Source organism: Chrysoperla carnea, chromosome 5 (assembly GCF_905475395.1).
Source record: "Chrysoperla carnea chromosome 5, inChrCarn1.1, whole genome shotgun sequence".
In the NCBI taxonomy this organism is placed as follows: Eukaryota; Metazoa; Arthropoda; class Insecta; order Neuroptera; family Chrysopidae; genus Chrysoperla; species Chrysoperla carnea.
This window is the reverse complement of record NC_058341.1, coordinates 1165599-1187851: the sequence shown is the minus strand read 5'-3', so window position 1 is coordinate 1187851 and position 22253 is coordinate 1165599. Positions and strand designations below refer to the sequence as shown.

The 22253-nt window shown below is 28.8% G+C and overlaps 1 long non-coding RNA gene across 1 annotated transcript in view; it reads right to left on the bottom strand.

The window, feature by feature from the left end:
* LOC123300718 overlaps positions 1-22253 on the bottom strand; it is a 77833-nt gene that overhangs the window by 45162 nt on the left and 10418 nt on the right. Inside the window, exon 2 of the long non-coding RNA XR_006535393.1 lies at positions 12906-13031. This is a non-coding gene — a long non-coding RNA (uncharacterized LOC123300718). The remainder of the gene's footprint in view (positions 1-12905; positions 13032-22253) is intronic.

The following is a 22253-nucleotide window of genomic DNA, read 5'->3' as shown; positions in this document are numbered from 1 at the left end:
TAGTCAACTAGTCATAACTAGGCAATTTGTATGACGTGAATGTAAAAACATACTCTAAATATATCGAAAAAGTTTCAAAAACCTAAATATTTTTAATGTTTTCTTTTTGGAAAGCGTCGTAAGGTAATGTTTTTTGTGCATAAACAGAATCTGTGATGGATTTTATTCATGATGAAAACTATTACGATGAGAAATCACGAGTTTGAGTTCTTCCATAAGGTACTATGTTAAAAAGCACAATTTTAAAATGAAATAATTCAAAATTTTGTCCACGCAAAAGGCACTAAAACTGTGTTTATTATGATCAAGGGACTTTAAACTATCATTTAGTTGGTGGTACGATATAGGCAACTATCTCCTATATAATATTTATTTATATTTTATATAAAATAAATACAAATACATCATATTTTATTATAAAAGCCATTAATGATATAGTTTTTTAGGTTAGGTGGGCTACAGAATATAATTAAAATATCATTTTTATATTTATAATATTCCACTTTTATTTTATAAGTGTTTTGATGTAATTATATAGTACAAAATTTTCAATACAAAGCGGGATTTTTGGAAAAATTCGGTCTTGAAATCAATCATAAAATTATATAAATCAATTTTTCGGACAATTTTTTTTACCAATTTTTCTTCGTGATATAAGCAATGATCATCGATACGATGGACATTCTTTGGAGAAAAATAAATTACAATTTCAGCATTAGAATGGTATGGATATAAATATGAAACTCTAATATTAATTTTAATATGATGTCTACAGCTAAGTAACTGAAAATATTAAATAATATATTTTATTAAATGTACATAAATCAACCAATTATTATTAATAAATAAAATATATATATAAAATCATTTTGAAATTATTATGAAGAGAAAAATTAATATCAAAAATTTAAAAAAAAAGATTTGTTAAACACACATAAGTATAGACATAATTATAATTATTACTATTAAAATATTATTATTAAACAAATTATTCATATTATATTAAATATCATTTTTAGTTTTGATTTTTAGGGTAAATTCATCCATTCGTACACTAAAAATATTACACTTTTACTTTTGTGATGAAACAGATTCTCACAATTTCTGAAGGAAGTGAAAAAAATATTTAAAAAAAACAGATTAAGAAAACTTTTACACGGTTTTTACTCAACCTTTCTTCCTATGGATTGTAAAATTATTGGTTTTACGAAAGAGGACTTTAAATATTTCGAAATAAGGAAAAAACTTCATTTATTTTCTATTATCAGAGAGGTTCTTACTATATAAAGTTTGTTGATTAGAAAACATGTTTTTACTGGATTTTAATTTGTCGAAAGTGTAAAACTAACACACATACAGATTATTTGTAACATATTTTCGATAATAATTAATTATCTTTAGTGCTGATTAAGCATTATTTTTCATTTCCAATGAAAGAACCGAAACAAAAAAAGACCTCCAGTTTTCTTTCTAATAATTTACGAGCTTTTTCTAAGTATTTCGTTTCTGTATACATTTCTAGTTAATTAACATCGTTGAAAATAAAATTCGAATTTAAGAACAGATACCTTGAAGGACTTCTTGCGGGGAAAATTTTGAATTATTTCATTTTAAAATTGTGATTTTTAACATAGAACTTAATTGTACAAAAATTGATCGGTGAATGAGTTTCAAAAAGCTTTCATCACGAAGAAAATTTATCACAGATTCTGTTTATTCAAGAAAAAGTTTACCTTACGCCGCTTCTCAATAAGAAATCATAAAAAAACTTTGATTTTTGACTTTTTTTCGATATTTTTAGATCATTTTTTTACATTTACGTCATGCAAATTGCCTATTTGACTTAGTTGTTTAGTCACGTGACAGCCGAACCACTTTAAATGACTTATTAACGTGTTTCTGGGCTCTTAAGATTGTGCCAATTGAGGGTAAGATGCATGTTTTTTTCTGCACAATTTCCCTTACATAAAAATTATATTTCAAAATAGATATTAAATGTAATAATAATGCAGTGGTTTATTATTAATTATCATAAATTAATATTTAAACATATTATTTTAACTACATTTACATTTACAACATTACTCGTCGGTCGGTCGGTACTTGTACACTGGTAGTATGTTGTGAATGCATACATAAGCGTAGTACCACCACCAAATTCATAACAATAAATTAATTAAATTTTATATTCATATTTATAAGTGGCATCACTGAACACTCTAGTACTACCTACGTACCATAGAGGTACTATAGCTTACTAGAGGGAGGGTCTGCTATAGCTAAACTTTATATTATAATCTATTCTAGAGTATCATTCATGAACCATTTATATATATTTTATGTACGATAAGAGTGAGTAGAAAGTAAATTCAACTGTTGGGTGCTGCCATGATTGGAAAAAAATGCAACTGTCTTTGATGATAACAAGAGAAATCTACATATTTTAAAAAACACCCGGGAAATTTTTCAAGTACGGAATCTTAAACTCGCCCTTGAAACATAAATAAAAACCATCTCCATTAAATTACCTTCTTTCTTAAAGCATTTTGAAGATCGTCCCCAAGTTTTTACATTTTTTTTCTGGTACTTAACCCTAAACTCGTACTTGAAACATAGCTAAAAATACTCTCCGTTAAATTACATGTGAACAGTTTTGTTGTAAATTACTATGGTTTTTTAATATTTTTCTATTTATTAAATGCCTGCAGATATCCAATTTAAGTCTGTTATCATAGTTCTATTCAGCCAGCATCTGTGGCTTGAAGATACGCTTAACGATTTTATTATTATAATCTTTACTAATTTCCCTTCCGATGTATTTACTTTCGACCTGCAATTGACATGAAAGTGTGAGATAAATAGATAGAATCCACATTTTATGAATAATATTCTTTATATATAAAAATTCCACACCACGATGTTCGTTAACGCTAAGCTCAACCGATTTCAATGACATTTTGTAGATTTGTATTTTTTAGATCCAACTTTAAAGAAAGAATAGATGTTATCACGATTAGTGAAAGTAGTTTTTTTTTTAAATTTCGAATTTAAGAGTTAGGTTGGGTTATACAATTGCCTTCAAACAATTTTAGTTTGTGTGATTCAATAGATGGCATCGTGCTTCAAATAAATTCTTTGTTTTTTTTATTATTCAATTTAGTCCTCACTTAAATTGAATATAAACAAAACTTGTTGGGTCGGGACAGCTAGTATTCATATAAAAATTAAAAAAAATAAGCAAGGAATGAGAAGCATGTATAAAATTTAAAATTGAAGCAGCAATATGTCAGTTTCACATGTACAGACTTTTTTATACTTTTATTTTTTATTTTATTGTATTTTTATTTTATTTTGATTGAGTGTTTTTTTGGAGCTGAAGTATTATGTTGGTACTTCCATAGATGTTAGTACCACATTAAAAATTATCAGTTCGAAAATTTTATCAATGTACAATAGATCCCGATTCTCTGGACTCTGAACAGATGGCCATAAATTAAATTCAGTTCACCGTTTTTTCAGAAATCCTTAATTTATGCTTTACAATGATGTTCAGAGATAGCGCAGTGAAGTGTCAAAAAATGAATTCTATTTATTTATATTTTTTGAATACTTTTTTAAATATCTTTATAAATAATAGGTCAGGTGTTATTCCGATATACAAGCTATATTATTGTAAAGTTTCGTTGAAATCCATTGAGTTGTTTTTGTGAATTCGCGTATTGTATAAGACAGTTCAGAAAAGTTAACTTTGTGAACCGTAAGGCCCGCATTCACATAAACAGCTTGTCTGATTAAAAAAACCAAGCAGTCTCTAGAAATTTTTAGAGAATCGCCCGTTTTGGCGTTTTGTCAATCATCAATTTTAAAATATATGACGACTATGGAAGTCGTTTATAGTTATTTTATAAGTGTTCAAGCCAAATACGAAATATTAAAAAAAAAAAAAAATTGATAATTTGTCGCTTGAATTCACCCCAACAGTTGCTTCAACTCCCTTGAAGATGATACCATTCATTCATGGTAGGTATATTACGTGATTGGTTTCTATAATTGAGTCACTAGTCACTGGTATCGTATGGCAATAGAATATGACATAGTCACATGTCCAGTATCATAACCATGTCACTTATGACCATGTAGAAAGAGGAGGTCATAGCTAGAAGTAATGGTGTACGGTTTCAACAGTGTAATTGTTGGATGACACTTATTGGTACAGGAAGTCATAAGAAGGGTGGACAAATTGAAGCTGGAAATGTTTAGCGTTTAATATTCACTGCAATTATTACCACTAAATTATTACCCAAATAAATACTATAATTTTTACCGTACAGAGCCGAATATCCGAAAGCTAATGAAAATGTGCACGAATAGGTCCGAAAATTTCCAAAGATAATATATCTTTAGTCTCGTAATGAAAAAATTCTCACAATTTCTAAAGGGCTCGAAAAAAATATTTTTTAAAATTGTTTATAGACTGAAAAATCTAAAAAATTCGAAAATACATAAAATTATATGAAGAAAGACAAGTTTCAACCCCATTTGCACGTTAGCGAAATGATCATAATGGAATGCTGACGGGTAAAGTTGTTTATCTAAGCCGAAGTAAAATCAAAGTTAATTCACTGGCACACACTGTAAGTTTGGATACGCATTGACAATTTTATTTCGAAGGTTCATCTTTCTCTCTATGTCGAAGGGAGTTTTTTTTTTTTCTAAGTTATGAAGATGACGTGAATGACAAAAAAAAAAACGCACGTAGCGATGGTTTTTAAAAAAGAAAAATATTGAATGTCATATTCATTTTAACTAGCGTGCAATTTTCTTAATAGAGTTTTTTCCCCGAGTTTTTCTTTTGGTCGCATAATTATTATTAGTATGGCGAAGTAATTGGAAATATAATAGGAAAATAATAAAAATAAATTTCATATTTATTGTTATGTATTTTCGGGAGAAAATTACCCCATTATGAAAGGTGGAATGATTGGACTAGAACCATGCATGAAATTGGACATAGTTATCCCATCATAGGGTCTCTTGTTTCCTCTAATAAGAATTTCCATTGCCGAGTCTTTTTTATGAAGCTTAGATCGTGGTAAGTAAAAAATGCGAAAATACATTTTATCGGATTCGAAAGGGTGAGATTTTCTCTGCTTGATACTTCAAAAATTGTAAATTTGAAGATTTCAAGGACAAAATACCTTTTGTTTTGTTAGAAAACGTGCAAATAATTTTTGAATCCGGTCCCTGGTCAGGAACCACAACTCAAATACCACAACTGGCTTTAAGCCCATGATGGGAATTTCTTTCTAGTTCATAAAATGATTTTTTCTACATTTTCCATATTTATATTCCTTTCTATCTCTTTCGTAGATTCTTTTTTTCTAGACAAATTATTTCCATTAAGTTGTTTTTTTCCAAATCATCAAGTAATAAATATAAAAATTATTTACTAAATTTTCCATATTTAAAAAAAAATTCTTTTTATGGTGATTTTAGATGGTTTTTTTTTAATGGAATGCTTTTAAAAAGTCAACACGCAGGAGCTGCATATACGAAGAGAATTCGACGGAAGTAAAAAAAATATCGAACGGTAGATAGTAACATCATAACATTACCCAACATAAAACAAATTTTTTGATCAAATGTAGTGTCAGTCACATATATAGAATCACCCTATAGATAGATAAATAAAGTTAACGTTATAATAACTAATGAACATCAAATTTTATTTACTAAACGAATTTCATTCACACCTCTAAACTCGAAAACACAGAGCTGGTTTGGATTCTATATAGTTTAGAATAACAATTACATACTAGAATATTTTAGTTTTAGTATATATATAGTTTAGTTTAGTTTAGTTATCACATCACAACACAATTGAAGCAGATCAGATCAGATCAGTTGAGAGAGAATATTACTGCCACTACTGCTCTATATAAATATAGTTTGTTGTATATTGTATTATATACAGATTGGAAATTATACTATTTTCCATTATCATATATGTAGTAAGACAAGTTTTTATGGACATCCTTATTTATAAGACAAGGAAAGACTCTTTAGACAATTAACGGATGATATTGTGTACGCACTACGCAATCATAACATTGCAAGTCTGAGTAGTTCTGTTCAATTAAGAAACCCCCACTCTCTAAGCGTCTTACAACTACCTCAACGTGTATCTAAGCTTTAATACATGTCTATATCATCTTTTTCTTAAATGCATTCCTTAACGCATGAATTCTGTCATAATCGTGATAGGCCTATGATAAATGTTATGATTGCGTAGTGCGTACACAATATCATCTATTATATGTCTGATGAGTCTTTCCTTGTCTTATAAAAAAGAATGTCATAAAAACTCTTCTTAGTACATATAAATGATAATGGAAAATAATATAAAATCCAATCTGTATAAATATAGTTTGTTGTATGCATTATATGCTCATATAACTCTCACTGGTTGTATGTTGTGTTTGTACGTATCTATGTTGTACAACATTTATTTAGTCAACGACCAAAATACAACAAATATGTGTGTACGGTTGGTACGTGTGTGTTGGTGTTGGAGTGTGGGTGTTTAAATTAAACAACACAACAACACACTATTATCGTTATTATTATTGGAGTTTGAACAACTAGTTGGAGTTGAATATTGAGAAAATTATTATTGATGTTAAGCAATCAATATGGTGTATGGAATCACTATTAGTAGAACCAGTTGTCCATTTACAGATTGAACTATTTTTCATTAGTTCCAGCAGTTTTGTTGTAAGTTACTGTGGTTTTCTTAATATCCACCTATTTATTCAACGCCTGCTGAAACTCAGTAAGACACCGATCACAACTTGACCAACTACAAGCTTTAGATGGTATAGAAGACCAAGAATTGAGTCATATTTTCTTGAATTAAATATTGCGATTATTGACTCAATCGCGTTTACTTCAATGCAGTGATTTGCATCTCGTCTTGAATTAATAAAAGTCATCGTCTTTTGTAACAAAATTACAAATATTAACTCTGCTCTACGGTTATTTACATACTCAACACCAGCTCGTACAAATACCTAGCTCACTAATATAACAATATAATCTATTCTAGCGTAGCACTACGCTTCGCATCCCGTTTTCTGTTAGTTATTTCCACAGATAGGTAAATGTAGAGAGTTATGTTACCAAAATGAATCTATAATTATTTGTTTCAAATTATATATTTAGTTCGAGTTTACACATCAACATCATCAGCAGCGAGCTATACCTCCTAGTGCACGAACAAACGAGCTAGTAAATGGGTTAACAACATATCTAGTGGTAACACTGTAGAAACAGTTGTTTAGTAAAGTGTTGTAAATGACTGTAATGTTCTCGAAGGGAAAAATTTTTTGTTGAGGAAAGTGATTCAATTATGAAAACAAATAAAGTCCTGGTGTTTGAAAGCCATGGAGATCAATAGATTTTTGTTTTTGATATGAGTTCCTAAGTTTAGCACTAGGCCCAGTAGAACACTGGAAAACTGCTGACAAAGTTAGATGTAACAACTTTTTTCTCAACAAAAATTTTCAAAACCGAGTATTTCTCATTCATGGCTCCAAGAAAATTGCGGACGATAATCAAAAATGAAAAAAATTGGATTAAAAATACGAAAAACAATAAAATAAGTATCGTGGGACACCCTGCTGGAACTATGTTCCTATAGTACCTTCTCATGGAAAGCTGAATCTATTGAAAAAGTTTAAGTTTCTTAGTTAACCTTGGTGAAAGTAGTAGATTTTTTTTTTAAATTCTAATTATCGTTTATTCTTGGACACCCAATATTCTAGTCACAACAATAGAATGATACCTAGGTATGTTTGTTATTTTCCACGGTGTTCGTCGGCTCATCCATATCAAATATAATTATAAACAATAATAAAACAAAACACATAACTATACAATGTAGCGTAAAGATAGTGCATAGATAGCGTTAACATTATTATAACGTCCACACGATGGCGCTACAACTGAATGAACTAAATTGATAAATCTGATTGATGTGTTTCGTGCATGATTTGTATTGCAACAATATTGATGATGAAAACAAACAACAACAATTGTCGAACAGAAATATTGTTTTTGTAATAAAATATTTATTGTAAGGGTTTGCCCAAAAAACATTATTAAGTAAGAATCATTTTTGACTCCAATTATTGTGAGATTTTAAGTAAATTCAGACAGGTGTGTTGAAAATTCAAAGATTTTTAAACATGAGCGTTATCTACGCAATAGTTTCAAGAACAATTTAGTAGAGTTATCAAAAAAAATCGTTTTTTTGAACTTTATTACGTCATCAAAATCCAAAAAATTTAATTTTGCTCTATCACATCCAAATTTTATCCGATTTTGACAAACTAAATATGTAATCCTACTATATTTGGGTCATACTTTTCAGATTTTTGCTCAAATTTAAGTTTGCTTACACGGGTCTCAAGAATGTAGGGTCCTTGTCCGGATATGCACGACAACTGTTACAGATAGAGCAACAATTACATCAAAAATGGAAAGATTGAACCAAAATTAGTGGGTTTCAAAAAAAATTCCATTAAAATTGGATAAAATTTGACTCTGTTATCAAAAGAATTGTTTTTTTGAACTTTATGACGTCACCAAAATCCAAAAAATTTAATTTTGCTCTATTACATCCAAATTTTATCCGATTTTGATAAACCAAGTATGTAATCCTACTAAATTTGGGTCATACTTTTCAGATTTTTGCTCAAATTTATGCTTGTTCTCATAGGCCTCCAGAATTTGGAGTCCTAGTCCGGATTTTTACCACAACTGTTACAGATAGAGCAACAATTACATCAAAAATGGAAAGATTGACCCAAAATTAGTGGGTTTCAAAAAAAATTCCATTAAAATTGGATAAAATTTGACTCTGTTATCAAAAGAATTGTTTTTTTGAACTTTATGACGTCACCAAAATCCAAAAAATTTAATTTTGCTCTATTACATCCAAATTTTATCCGATTTTGATAAACCAAGTATGTAATCCTACTAAATTTGGGTCATACTTTTCAGATTTTTGCTCAAATTTATGCTTGTTCTCATAGGCCTCCAGAATTTGGAGTCCTAGTCCGGATTTTTACCACAACTGTTACAGATAGAGCAACAACTACATCAAAAATGGAAAGATTGACCCAAAATTAGTGGGTTTCAAAAAAAATTCCATTAAAATTGGATAAAATTTGACCCTGTTATCAAAAAAATTGTTTTTTTGAACTTTATGACGTCACCAAAATCCAAAAAATTTAATTTTGCTCTATCACATCCAAATTTTATCCGATTTTGACAAACTAAATATGTAATCCTACTAAGTTTGGGTCATACTTTTCAAATTTTGTGTCAAATTTAAGTTTGCTTACACAGGTCTCAAGATATGTGGTCCTAGTCTCGATATTCACCATAACTGTTAAAGATAGCGTAAATATTACATCATAAATGGAAAGATTGACCCAAAATTAGTGGGTTTCAAAAAAAATTCCATTAAAATTGGATCAAATTTGCCTATGTTATCAAAAAAATTGATTTTTTGAACTTTATGACGTCACCAAAATCCAAAAAAATTAATTTTGCTCTATCATCTCCAAATTTTATCCGATTTTGATAAATTTAGTATGTAATCCTACTAAGTTTGGGTCATACTTTTCAAATTTTTGGTCAAATTTAAGTTTGCTTTCACGGGTCTCAAGAATGTAGGGTCCTTGTCTGGATATGCACGATAACTGTTATAGATAGCGCTATTCTTACATCATAAACAAAAAGAATGACTCAAAATTAGTGGGTTTCAATAAAAATTTCATTCAAATAGGATAAAATTTGGCTTTGTTATAAAAAAAAAAGCGTAGAAACGGCGAAGAATTGATAGTTCAATAAAATCGTATAAGTTGGAAAAGTGGAATTAGAGAAAAACGCTAGTAAAGATAAGAAATATATTTCGGGTGAGTTTATGATAAATATTTAGATTCATAATACTTCCATGTAAGAACCTTTCCTAGAAAGTTTTGTCCAGATAATAATGAAATGGTCAATCCTAATAATAATGGATGTAGTAAATTGTTTAAAACGTGTCCATTTGTAGATGATAACCTAACTAGTTATGAAAACAAACATGTTTGTCTAGAATATTTTCACATCACATATGAATGAATATATGTAAACTAAACTAATGTAGACACACACACACAACACACAACACACGCTATGTAAACTAACAATTAATGAATTAAATAACATTTTGTTTACATTTATTTGTTGTAAACTAAAATAAATTTAACAAACAAATGTTTATAAATGTTTATAAAATAAATGTGTAGAAAATAAATAAATTGAATCCATAGTGACTGGTGTGATTCACATAATTATATAGTTAAGTACATAAATATGGGTATATGTATGGAAGAGACAACCCGTTGAAAAATAATTGTATCGATATGTAATCGCTCATACAACCATAAGATTCGATACGAGACATATTTAAAAAATTCGGTAATTTCTAGTCGTTTGATGAGAGAGTCGCATTAATGAACTAACAAAATGAAAAATAGTTTTGATTACGTGATTCTTGAATAATGATTTTCTGAGTACGACTTATATTAAACGAAAGTACACGTACAGGTGCAAAATTTGATATGCCTTTTCCCTCACGATAAGAGAAACCTGTAAGATTTCTTTTATCTTTTAACCTGTAGATTGCTTGAAAAATTTGAACAATTCATTTAAATCGATCGTGAGCAAAATGCTAATAATGCGAGTGATTACGGATCAAAAAAATGTATAGCTCTTATTTGATTACTCTCTTTACATTATTAATGATTTCTTTTTTCAAATAAATTTGAAATTTTCAATATTAATAAAGTCATTTTTGTTTCAGGTATGATTTCATATATTTTTGGATGATTGTACTAAAATGTAAGTTTATTTTAAAATTAAGAATAAAATATATCAAATACATTCAAAACTGAGTAAAAGAGAACTGGGTAAGCGAGAAAACTCAATAGGTGAGAATATTTCTCAGGTCCATGTCCAAACAGGTCCAAAAACCTGTATAAGTGACAGTCGTTTTTCCTATACTGACTTCTATAACTGAGAGTCTCTCTTGCCTATATGGGTATGGGTATGGAGGTTAGCGGGCCATGATCGAGCATCAGGCCTCGAAGCAATGGTTCAGAGCACCTAGCCAAAAAGACCCTTGTACTCTCTCCCCGCTACGCTTTTCAGTGGCTATTATAACCAACTGATGTACTGAAACCCTGGATTTGCCTAGCGCTGAGTTTCCTAATTTCTTCTGGTTCGACTATGGCCGGGCCAAACCATTTCCTTCGCTACTGTATGAGCACCGGGCAGTAACAGAGAAAGTCTGCCCGGCGTTCTTTTGAATATAACTCTATTTATAAAGAAATACTTTGAATATTATAAATAGACCTGTCTAAGTGAGACAGACTTCTCTTCCAGAAATAAATTAGGGAGAAACCTCTATAAGCGATAAAAAATTCATGGTCCCTTCAACTCTCTTTTAACCAGAATTTTAGCTTGCTACCTCGGACAGGCAGATAAGGACATGTCATAAAATAACTGAAATAATGTTTTTAAATGTAATTAAAATTGATTTGAATTGCATAAAATTAGCAGAAAAACGAATGAGTCTATGATTTTGTTATGTTGAGTAGTTGTGTACACACATAATAAATACCCACGTACATTTATAGGTATACAGTTGTAGATTCATTTTATTTTATATGCTGATGAGTTGAACTGTATAATTAAAATTAAATTCTAACAAGCAAACCAAACTTTATATATAATTAAAACATTATTTATTATTTATATTATATATTTATAATTATAATTAGAGGATCAACTCTTTGACAGCGAACAGAATTTATTCGATTTACTGGCCAAAAAAATTCCTAAATACAAACCGTCATAGAATAACAGTGACTGTCTGTGTACCCAAAGCAGGGCAAAACAGGAATTTTTGGTCTAGAAGGACATAAATAGAAAATTTTTTGTCTAAAAATTTCCTAGCTATATTGTCATAAAACCTTACTTTGCCAGTTAAATCTATGGGTAAAGGAGGTCAGATGAAGACAGAAGGCATAATCCGGTGTCAAAGAAGGCAAATGTCCTGATCCACTCTCCTGTCGATACGCTGACATAAATACAACATTCGAAATCGAAAGAATGCAAGAAGAAATTCACAAGTAATTCATTAAAAGCTTTTGATTTTTTGATAAAAATGGATAAATTTTTGTTATTTATACGGAATTTTTAAGGAATATTTAGCGTAAAGACATTTGTCAACAAACTGACCAAGTTTTTTTTCTCAAGGCTCAGAATAATAGCATCTGTGAGAGTTCAAAGTTGCAGAATTTTTGGTGGTTTAGATCGCAAGATAATCAGCTCTCAAGTTTGCGATTTCAAGAGTCAAAGCATGCAAAACACTGTCTTCCGAGCAGAGTATTCCCTCCCCTCCCCGTAATTTTCGTTTAAAAATAATCCTCAATCAAAACTAAAACTCTTGGATTCTATTTAAAATCGTTGCAAACTTTTTTTACTAAAATATAAATTTTTGCTCGCTTCTAAAACAATAATATTTATGTAGACCATTATTTTCTATGTTTAATATTGTTTTTGAAAACGTTATGAAAATAGAAAATGAGAAATAAAACATTCTATAAAATGTAGGAAAATTCTGTGTTTAACAGTTTAAAGTAATAATTACATGCATTAAAAACTTTTCTACTTTTAAAAGTACCTACACTTTCAGAAGAAGAAAATCGTTAACAAATTCTACAAGTTCTTTTAAAAATAGAAGTAAAAACTATCAAATAATACAAGATCATAATATACATTTCACTTACCTTTCTTAGTACAACTAGTTTCACATATTATCTGCATTTATTAGATCAGCATGTACATCCAATGTCATCGGTTTGGAAGTTTAATTACTGTTGGATCATGTACGTAAAAATCTCCGAAATTCTGACCTGTAAAATAACAAAATAGAAAATATTTATTTCGAGTCGTCAACTGAACTGAAGATATTTGCTTATAAAAGATCCAAAAGATCCAAAAAGATTTTGTTTCATCAACGGTTTTCAATTTTGTATTTATAAATAAAGATAAAATATATTCAAATGCATTAGAATGAAATAGGAATACATCTAAACAGTATAACTGTTATTATTTAAATGGAAAAATATTTGAAAAACATATATACAAGCTTTTCTTTTACACTATATATATAGTCTGTTTCAAAAGTCGCTAGACACCAGTTGCAGGGAAAATAGGGGTGAGCATGTACTGATTTTGGACTATTCGTTAGAAGATGTAAGTCAGTTGAATTCGATTGTCGGCTTTCTTATATCGCTATGAGGAAGAGGGCGAACCAAAAACGAAAGGATGTTATAAGTTTGACCGCGATGTGTTTGTGTCTGTCTGTCTGTGGCATCGTAGCGCCTAATCGGGCAAACCAATTTTGATTTTTTTTGTTTCGTTTGCAATGTCATTGAATGGAGAGTGTTCTTAGCTATATTTTAGGTGCAAGTTTTAGATTCCGTACCCGGAATAACAAATAATAGACGATGATCGTCAAAATCAGTTCAGTTAGGAGAAGCTCTAAGGAAAAAAGTAATTTCATGGAAAGATTGTTATTTCTTTGAGCAAACAAAACTGAGAGTTCATAAAATGAATCCCTTCTGACTTGTTTCGACCTTATTCGCACGAATCTCGTGTAATCATAGAAAATAATCTATTTTTAGATATCAAGACAATGTTTTTTTTGACTAACCTTCAATGAATTTTGAATATTTCCTAGTCTAGAGACAAATCATTTGATGTCAAAATTTTTGAGATCTACGGACTTTTAAATCACACTATATATGCATGTTTTGAGACTGATGTTTCTAACATGTTACATACTTATTTTTTTCGTAGAAGAAAACTTCATCTTTTTCATGTATGCTATTATTTTCCGTAGTAGCATGTTGTTTGGTGTATTAAAAAAAGTAAAAAGAAAATTTCACCATTCTCATCTTATCGTGTGCGAATGTGTTAGAAAATTCTAGTTGTCTAGAATTTGTAAAATTTTTATGGGAATTTTTCCTTAAAACTTTTTAACACTATTACATTATAATAATGATAGTAATAATCATAAATGTAAATCCATATATTTTCTCTTCGTTCGAGAAGAAAGTCGAGTCTTGGTGAATTTGATGAAAAGAAAAAAGATTACTCAAAGTGGAAAAAGTAAATTTTATAAAAAAAAAAAAAAATTATTTGTCTAGCGTTTTTCTCCTAAACCGTACAGAAAATTGATTGAATTTTTCACAAAAGACGTATAATTCTCAATTTCTAGAACTGTAAAAACTACATATAGATACTCTTACAGAAAAAGATAGTGAGGAGTGGCTCCCTGTAGCTCCTGTTTGTTTTTCATTTACACAAAAGTAACTTAAACATAAATAAATACTTTTCTTAAATTCTTTATTTTTGTGAGCTTGCAATGCTCTTGAGCTTGTAAGCTCTATGTTTTAGTTTCAATGTTTTAGTTTCAATGTTTTGGTTGTGTGAACGTTTTTCTATCATTTATGGCGGTAATGAATGTTCAAGAGTGTTCATGGTTTTATGTGGTTCTAAAAACATCTTAGTTTTTACATCTTAGAATAGAATGAGAATATGTTTTTTTCTGTTTATACCTATCTATTTATTTACACTCTTTAATAACTTTTTACTTCTAAAAGAGCTACTTTTAACTTGGTGAAAATGCATAAAGATAAAAGTATATTTTGAATGGTTAAGGCTGTATACCCACGGCTGGTATAGGTGAAGAACATATAGAGTTTTACTGAAGGTGTTTCGATACCAAAACGAAGGTGTCACGATACCAAAAGTTTTACCAAAAAAACTGAAATTTTATATGAATTAATGATTCTTTAATACGTCTTCTGTATGCATTTCAAGTCGATTCTCTGTACGGTTTACGATAAATTAATTACTATAAAGAGCCCTTTTTATATAGCGATACATGAAGCCATAATAAATGTTAGTTTTCTGGTCAATAATTGCTGTTAAAATATAGGAAGTATGTCTGATACCCTTTTGAATACAAATGTCCATAAATTATTCTCCTTCACCCTCCTGTCTTGTGAAATGTCAAAAATTTTTTAAAACATATCATCATAAATTATAGCTAACTAGCTGTGAACTACCTGCTTTGCTGGGCAACATCCCCACTTGCACCCCTCCCTCCACATTTCCTTGCGTGGGATAACAGTTTTGTAATGTACACGTCATGCTCTTTTATTTGATACCCCACTTAGGTATATTTGTAAATATTCGATAATTCCTTCCCACTTTCTCGCTACACCTTTCTACCCTCCGAAGGTTAAAAGTAGATAAAAACAATAGATCTTTGAAGCTGGTTGTATATCCTGTCAATATTTGAGCTTAATCGATGCACAACTTTTTTAGTTTTTGAAGCATATCCCTTTCAACCCCTATTTCAACCCTTTACTCTACTATAATATGGATGTATTATACATAAAAACCTTCCTCTTGAATCACTCTATATATTAAAAAAAAACCGCATCAAAATCCGTTGCGTAGTTTCAAAGATTTAAGCGTACAAAGGGACATAGGGACATAGGGACAGAAAAAGCGACTTTGTTTTATAATATGTAGTGATGTGTTATTCTGGTGTATGAGCTATATTATTGTTACCTTTCATTCAAATCCATTCATTAGTTTTTGCGTGAAAGCGAAACAAACAAACAACCACCTTTACTTTCACAATTTTAATATTTAGGGATTATCAAAGAATCAAAATTATTCCTAGATGTAATTAAGAAGCTCATTTGACTCACTTTAAATTGATAGAATCGAACGTTATAGGTTGCCAACCTCTGACCTAGATCACATGGTACAAAAAAAAATACCAATCTTAGAACAATATGATATTTCAATTATTTCTCTTCTATGAGCAAAAAAAAAGAATTATAAAGAAAGTTAAATTTTAAAAATATGGAAATAAAAGAAATATCTTTACGAAATATTCCGAAAGCTTTGAATAATGGAAAAAAAAGGAATAAATTGAAATAGTTCCAGTTAATATCACAAAATAAAAATTTATTTTAATAACAGATAATTTATGAAATATAAAATGGTTCGTTGAGAGAAGTTTTTAAATGTAAAAAAACTAACTTATAGCGGGCGTACATCATCGAAAAGATATAGTTTGGTAAAAAAAATCTATTTGATGGTAGAGAAAATGATTGTATATTAAATATTTTAAAAAAATTTGTGAAAGCCTCATACAACGTCTATGTAGCTAAATCGACAACGATACAATTAAGGTAGTAAGAGCAATTTTAGTTTTAGGGTTAAAATTATTTGTACCTAATTTTCAACTTTGATGATGAATTTTGTTTTAACTTCATAAATGTAGACGAAAATTGAGAATAACTTTTTTTTGATATCTACCTTGGTTTTCGAAATATCGACAGATAAATACTTAGACAAAATTTCCAAATTTTTGATATTTTGAAAATTACTCCAGATATCGAAAAATTTTATTTTTACTTTCCGTCTTAAGTTATAACATAATTCATCATCAAAATTGAAAAAAACCATGTTTTTTAAACTTGTGTCTCCACTACCATGCTCATAAATCAGCAATAATTTTAAAAAACTCCCCCCTTTTTGGGAAATTCTCTCAGTACATAAGATGATTTTATGCCAAAATTACAAAAATCGGGTCCATTAAATGATTGGATGCATATTTTTCAAGATATAGTTCGAAATTCGAGTCCCTTAGAAATTGTAGTTGTACACAGAAGTCCAACAAAAAATACTCAAAAATATTTACATGATTTTGATGTCTAATGTTTGCTCGACTCTCCTCTACATATGGTTGAGAAGCCTATCCCATTTAGCCCACCATGCCATCACATATCTTATTTTTCATATATTATTATTATTATTATTAATATTTTTCATGTAACATTTATTTATTTATCTAAAAAAATATTTTTATATCAAAAAAATCATCTTTTAATGTTGAAAAAACATTTTATTTTATATTTGTATGAAAGATGTTTAATGTGTTATGAAAAAAATATTAAATTGCCTATGAATGAATGATTAAATATTATTACAGAGTGTTACAAGTATATGTGGCAAGAAAATATCTATAAAACTATTTCAATTTTTGAATTTGGACGTTTTGGGTCAAATTATTCATAGGCTGCTCTATTGATTTTTATACCATGTATATATGAAATATATCATAGTATATTAAGTTTACTCACAAGTTTGTTACGCTTAAAAATATTGATACTACATGTATCGGACGGTGTTCATAAAACCACCGTCCATTTCTGGTTGTCTGTCTGTCTGTCTGCCTGCCTCTCAACACGATAAAAACGAAAAAAGAAATCAAGTTGAAATTTTTATACCGTGCTCAGGACGTAGAAAATGATGTCGAGTTCGTAAATGAACAACAAAAGTCAATTGAGTCTTGGGTCAATTCTTGTAAACCGTTAGAGATCTTGTGAACAAAAGTTTCAATATAAAAAATGTTCCTTATAAAAAAATAAACAACTTTTGTTTGAAATAATTTTTCATAAACATTATTGTTTATCCGGGACTGTGCAACTTAAGACAAAACTTTTGTATCGATTTTCTCCAAAACATATAAAAGATGAGGAGTTAAAAATTTGTCAGATAGCTTCAAATAGTGGTCTTGTAAACCATTCTCCCAGCATTGACATTCAACACTTTCTATACAGCGTATATCAACAAGTTACTCAGTCAATTGTTTGTCGGTCAACAAAATATTCGGTCAACCAATAAATAAAAAAGTAAAGTTGATAAAATAATGAAATAATAGATATATAAAGCAGAACTTCATCATATAAATAGATTTACTTGAATTAACTTTGAATTGGATTTATTTTTTAGTATCCATTCAAACTATATCTAATTTATTGGCAAAACAAATAATACACTTAATAGAATACAACTTATCTTTTACTCTACTTACCTACTTTACCCTACACAAGCTATACATTATTATTATGATTATTATTATGATTATTATGAACATATATGTGTAATTATCTGTTTCATTTAAAACTAAAGTGGTTCAATATGGATAGGAAAAAGCTTTATAATCATTATTATCATTGTTGTATCATTGTATTAGATAGTTAATAAACAAACAAATACAACAATAACATACTTCAAATGTCTATTAAGTTAACAGAGACTTTCATTGCGGTATTTCTCTCCACATTATACACATTGTTTGGTTTCAATTTTTTATTCATTCTTTAAAGGCTTCAAAAAATCGTAAAATTAATCAAAAAATTGTAACAACAAACAGATAAAAGATTCTAAGACTACTTAAGAACCAGCGCAAATCGTTGATGAAGATTTAACCAGAATTATGGTTCTTGATGATATTAGTTTCAAAGGTTAAGAAGACACTTCTGCCTCAGAGGCAACTGAAGTCTGTAACAGTTTTACCAAGAATTATATTTCCAAGGTATCCGAATGGCTTATCTACAGTCCCGTAATTCGATAGACATAGCTTAGGAGCGTATTTTTTGAACAGTTTTAAGTCGTGCCTCATATACTTTTGTCCAAATCCTTATAATTAAGGAGCTATGTGGGCTTTTATGTCTCCAACGATTGTAACTAAGAAGATTAAACTTAACAGTAAATTAATCTGATAGGCTTTTCGACCTAGGATACTTAAAAATAAGTTTTAGATAAAAAGTTTTTGTCAACTTCATGGATCTCAACAACAATATAGATAATAACCAGAACAAAAACTAAGAATGGAGAGAAAATTGTTGTGAAAAATAAAACTCATTTACAGCACAATTGAGTTTATCGGAAATATTACTTAACGGTGTATATGTAGGGGAGATTGGGGAAGATGGGATACAAACAAATAATGCTTATTGCTTACTCAAATACTGTTAAAAACACCTAGCCTTGCTATACAAACTGTTGCCGTCCAGATTAGACATTTCTGACCGTTCCTTCGAAGGAAATTAAATCGAGTGTCTAAGTTTTTTCTTGTAGGTACCCAAATTCAAAGTAAAAGCTGTTACCAAAAAACTCAAATTTTGTAAGTCAATTAATGAGTATTTAATACGCCTTGTGTATAAATTTCAAGTCGATTCTCTGTAAATTATTAAAAGCAGCCATTCTTTCATGGTGCTATATGAAGAAGTCGTAATAAATGTTAGTTTTTTAGTCAATAAGGGCTTTGAAAAATGTTTCACCATTTATATAACAAAATTTTATCAATATTCCTCAAGTTTTAAACTTTAAAATCATACCAAAATTAAGAACTGTGTATAAAAATGAAAAAATTTAACCACAGACTTTAATAGTTAATTTCTCCTAAACCGTACAGAGAATCAATTTGAATTTTCACAAAAGACTTATAAAAGGATGATTAATTCATAAACGAAATATATTTTTCATCAATGTTATCGTTTGAGAGTCTTATTGGCTAATCTTAACTGTAACAGTCTGTATGATAGCACTAGCTAGTTAGTTGTTACTAAAGTAAGGTATAAATGAAGATTGTAGCAAGCTTTTCTATATATATTTTCACTTGTTTTATTTATACATTTTTTTTCCTAGTATTGAATGAAAAGTTTTGTTCGCTTTTTCATTTAATTATTTTTATTAAATAATGTTTAGTTGTTTGTTGTTCTATATCTATCTACCTAGAATTCTATTTTTATTTTTCTATTTTTATTTCTATTTTTGTTTTGTCGATATTTAATATTTTTAGCTTAAGTTGCTTTACTGAGAAATTAGAACGCATTTTATCTACAAGAGAGAAGATGCACTGGCCAGTAATTTTATAATACAATATTTATATACAGGTTGTAATTTTTAAGAGTGTATATACGGTTTAAAGCATAGCATCATTATTTAAAGCATAGCAGACATATAATTTCCTTCATGTTTGCGAAGCTCTTGACAAGTGTATTGAGTATATGCGTATACATTACGTCTAAGTATTATTTACAGCAACATGACTACTATCGAAAACGGTGCATGTATAAATGGCTAGAATTGTCATCCAACGGTAATTCAGTCTACAGATTTAAAAAACACAAGTTTTACATCATCACCTTGCTATGCTTCGGAATAGAATAGACCAATTCATTTGCATCAGAATCTCGATAACTCGAATTTCAAAGGAAATGCTACAAAGTTCAGGTAAAAAATGTACGAGTTGAGTGGAAGGTAATGGCTTTCTACTCAGTTTTAGTTTTCCTCATAAAATTAGAAGTCAATTTTCTGCCTATAGATTTAAAGAAAATCACTTATAGAAGAAATAACACACAAATGCCATTCATTTCATCACTTTAAACGTATTTTATGGAAAACCGAGTGCCGATTGATATAATTTTCTTTATAAGAAAATATTAGACATGAAATTTCCAAATATTTCTTGAGAAAATAAGCCAACAGATCGAGATTTTACTGTACATCCAAACTTTCTATATTCCCTTCAATTTACATATTTTTAAAGTACAATACTTAAATGTATGTACAATATTAAAACATACAACCTGTACAGAGTACAGTGATACACTTTCACAAAGGAGATATATAATCAACTTTATATACAATTGAAACAAAAACAGATGTATAAAGTCGGTATATAACTACCATAGCTACCGTCAATTACTATATACTTTCTACTTTCTACTTTCTATATACAGCTAATAATAATACTACACATATAGCTTTTCTATGATCATATTATTACGTTATAGAATTCAAAACTAACTTTTAGAATGAAATAACATAATTTTATTAACATTTTACAAATACATTATTAATAATAGTATTATTATTATAGTTCGTTTATTACTTTTAAGTAATTATAATTATTTTCAATCTAAAAAAAAACTAAAACTTTATCTGACTACAATTTATTGGAAAAAATTATTATCATTTTAAAATAATCAAAAGTCAAAGAATCTATTTTGTTATAGAATATACCAAAAATTGTTGTATGACGTACATGTATGAAAGTGCTATAAAAATATCGTAAACTAGGCAATTTGTATGACTTAAATGTACAAAAATGGTATAAAAATATCGAAAAAGCGTCAAAAACCAAAGTTTTTTTTTAAATTTCCTTTTTGGAAAGCGACGTAAAGTAATGTTTTTCTTAACCGACTTCAAATAAAAAAAAAAGAGGTTCTCAATTCGTCTGTATTTTTTTTATGTTTGTTTCCTCAGAACTTTTGACGGGGGGAACCGATTTTGATGATTCTTTATCTATTTGAAAGCTAGTGCTTTCCATGTGGTCCCATTTCAATTTGGTCCAGTTCTGACAATGGTATCCTATCTATTTGAACTATCATCTCACAGCCCAGCCACTTTAATACTTTATAAGTTTTAGATATTTTACAAGGTATTTAAACAATTAACAATGTTTCAATTTTCATATTTTGTAATGTAATTATTAAATTATTCTAAAGTAATTGGATTATAATTAGTTGTATTAAAACACTATTTAGAAGATGAATGCGTTAAATTTTCAATAATCTCTTTTGTCTGAATTTGAACTATTATATATAAGGTATAATAATAGTTTTCGTAAATAGTTCATTCAATAAACTATATTCAATACCTAATTTACGTGGCTAAAATAGCATTAAATCTTTACTATTAGTAATTTTCGAACGCATCATTAAACAATTACAATATATTACATACAATTCATAATGATATAAATGTGTTAAGAATCGAAAATAAAGTCACTAATATGCTAAAAATTAACCAATCTATAAGGAAAATGACACGATAACCTATTTATTTCCTATATTTTGACCCAGTATTGGAAACAGCGAAGAAAAAATGTGACTTTAGCACCGTAAATATATTTATGTAGGTCGTATTAGGATATTCACTATCTTGTTATATTTATTTGCGAACCTAGTGTAAAATTAGTAAATAGTACTTGAGATACTAAACAAATAGTCGAATAGTTCTTGCAGTTCCGGTCAAATTTCCAAATATAGCACTTTTCATAAGTTTTTCGACAATAGTGGAGTATTTTCACAAATAAAATACACCAGAAATCGTCCAATGAACCCAATTTTAGAGATAGAACAAAAATTTAAATATAAAAAATGTTTCTTATAAAAAAATAAACAACTTTT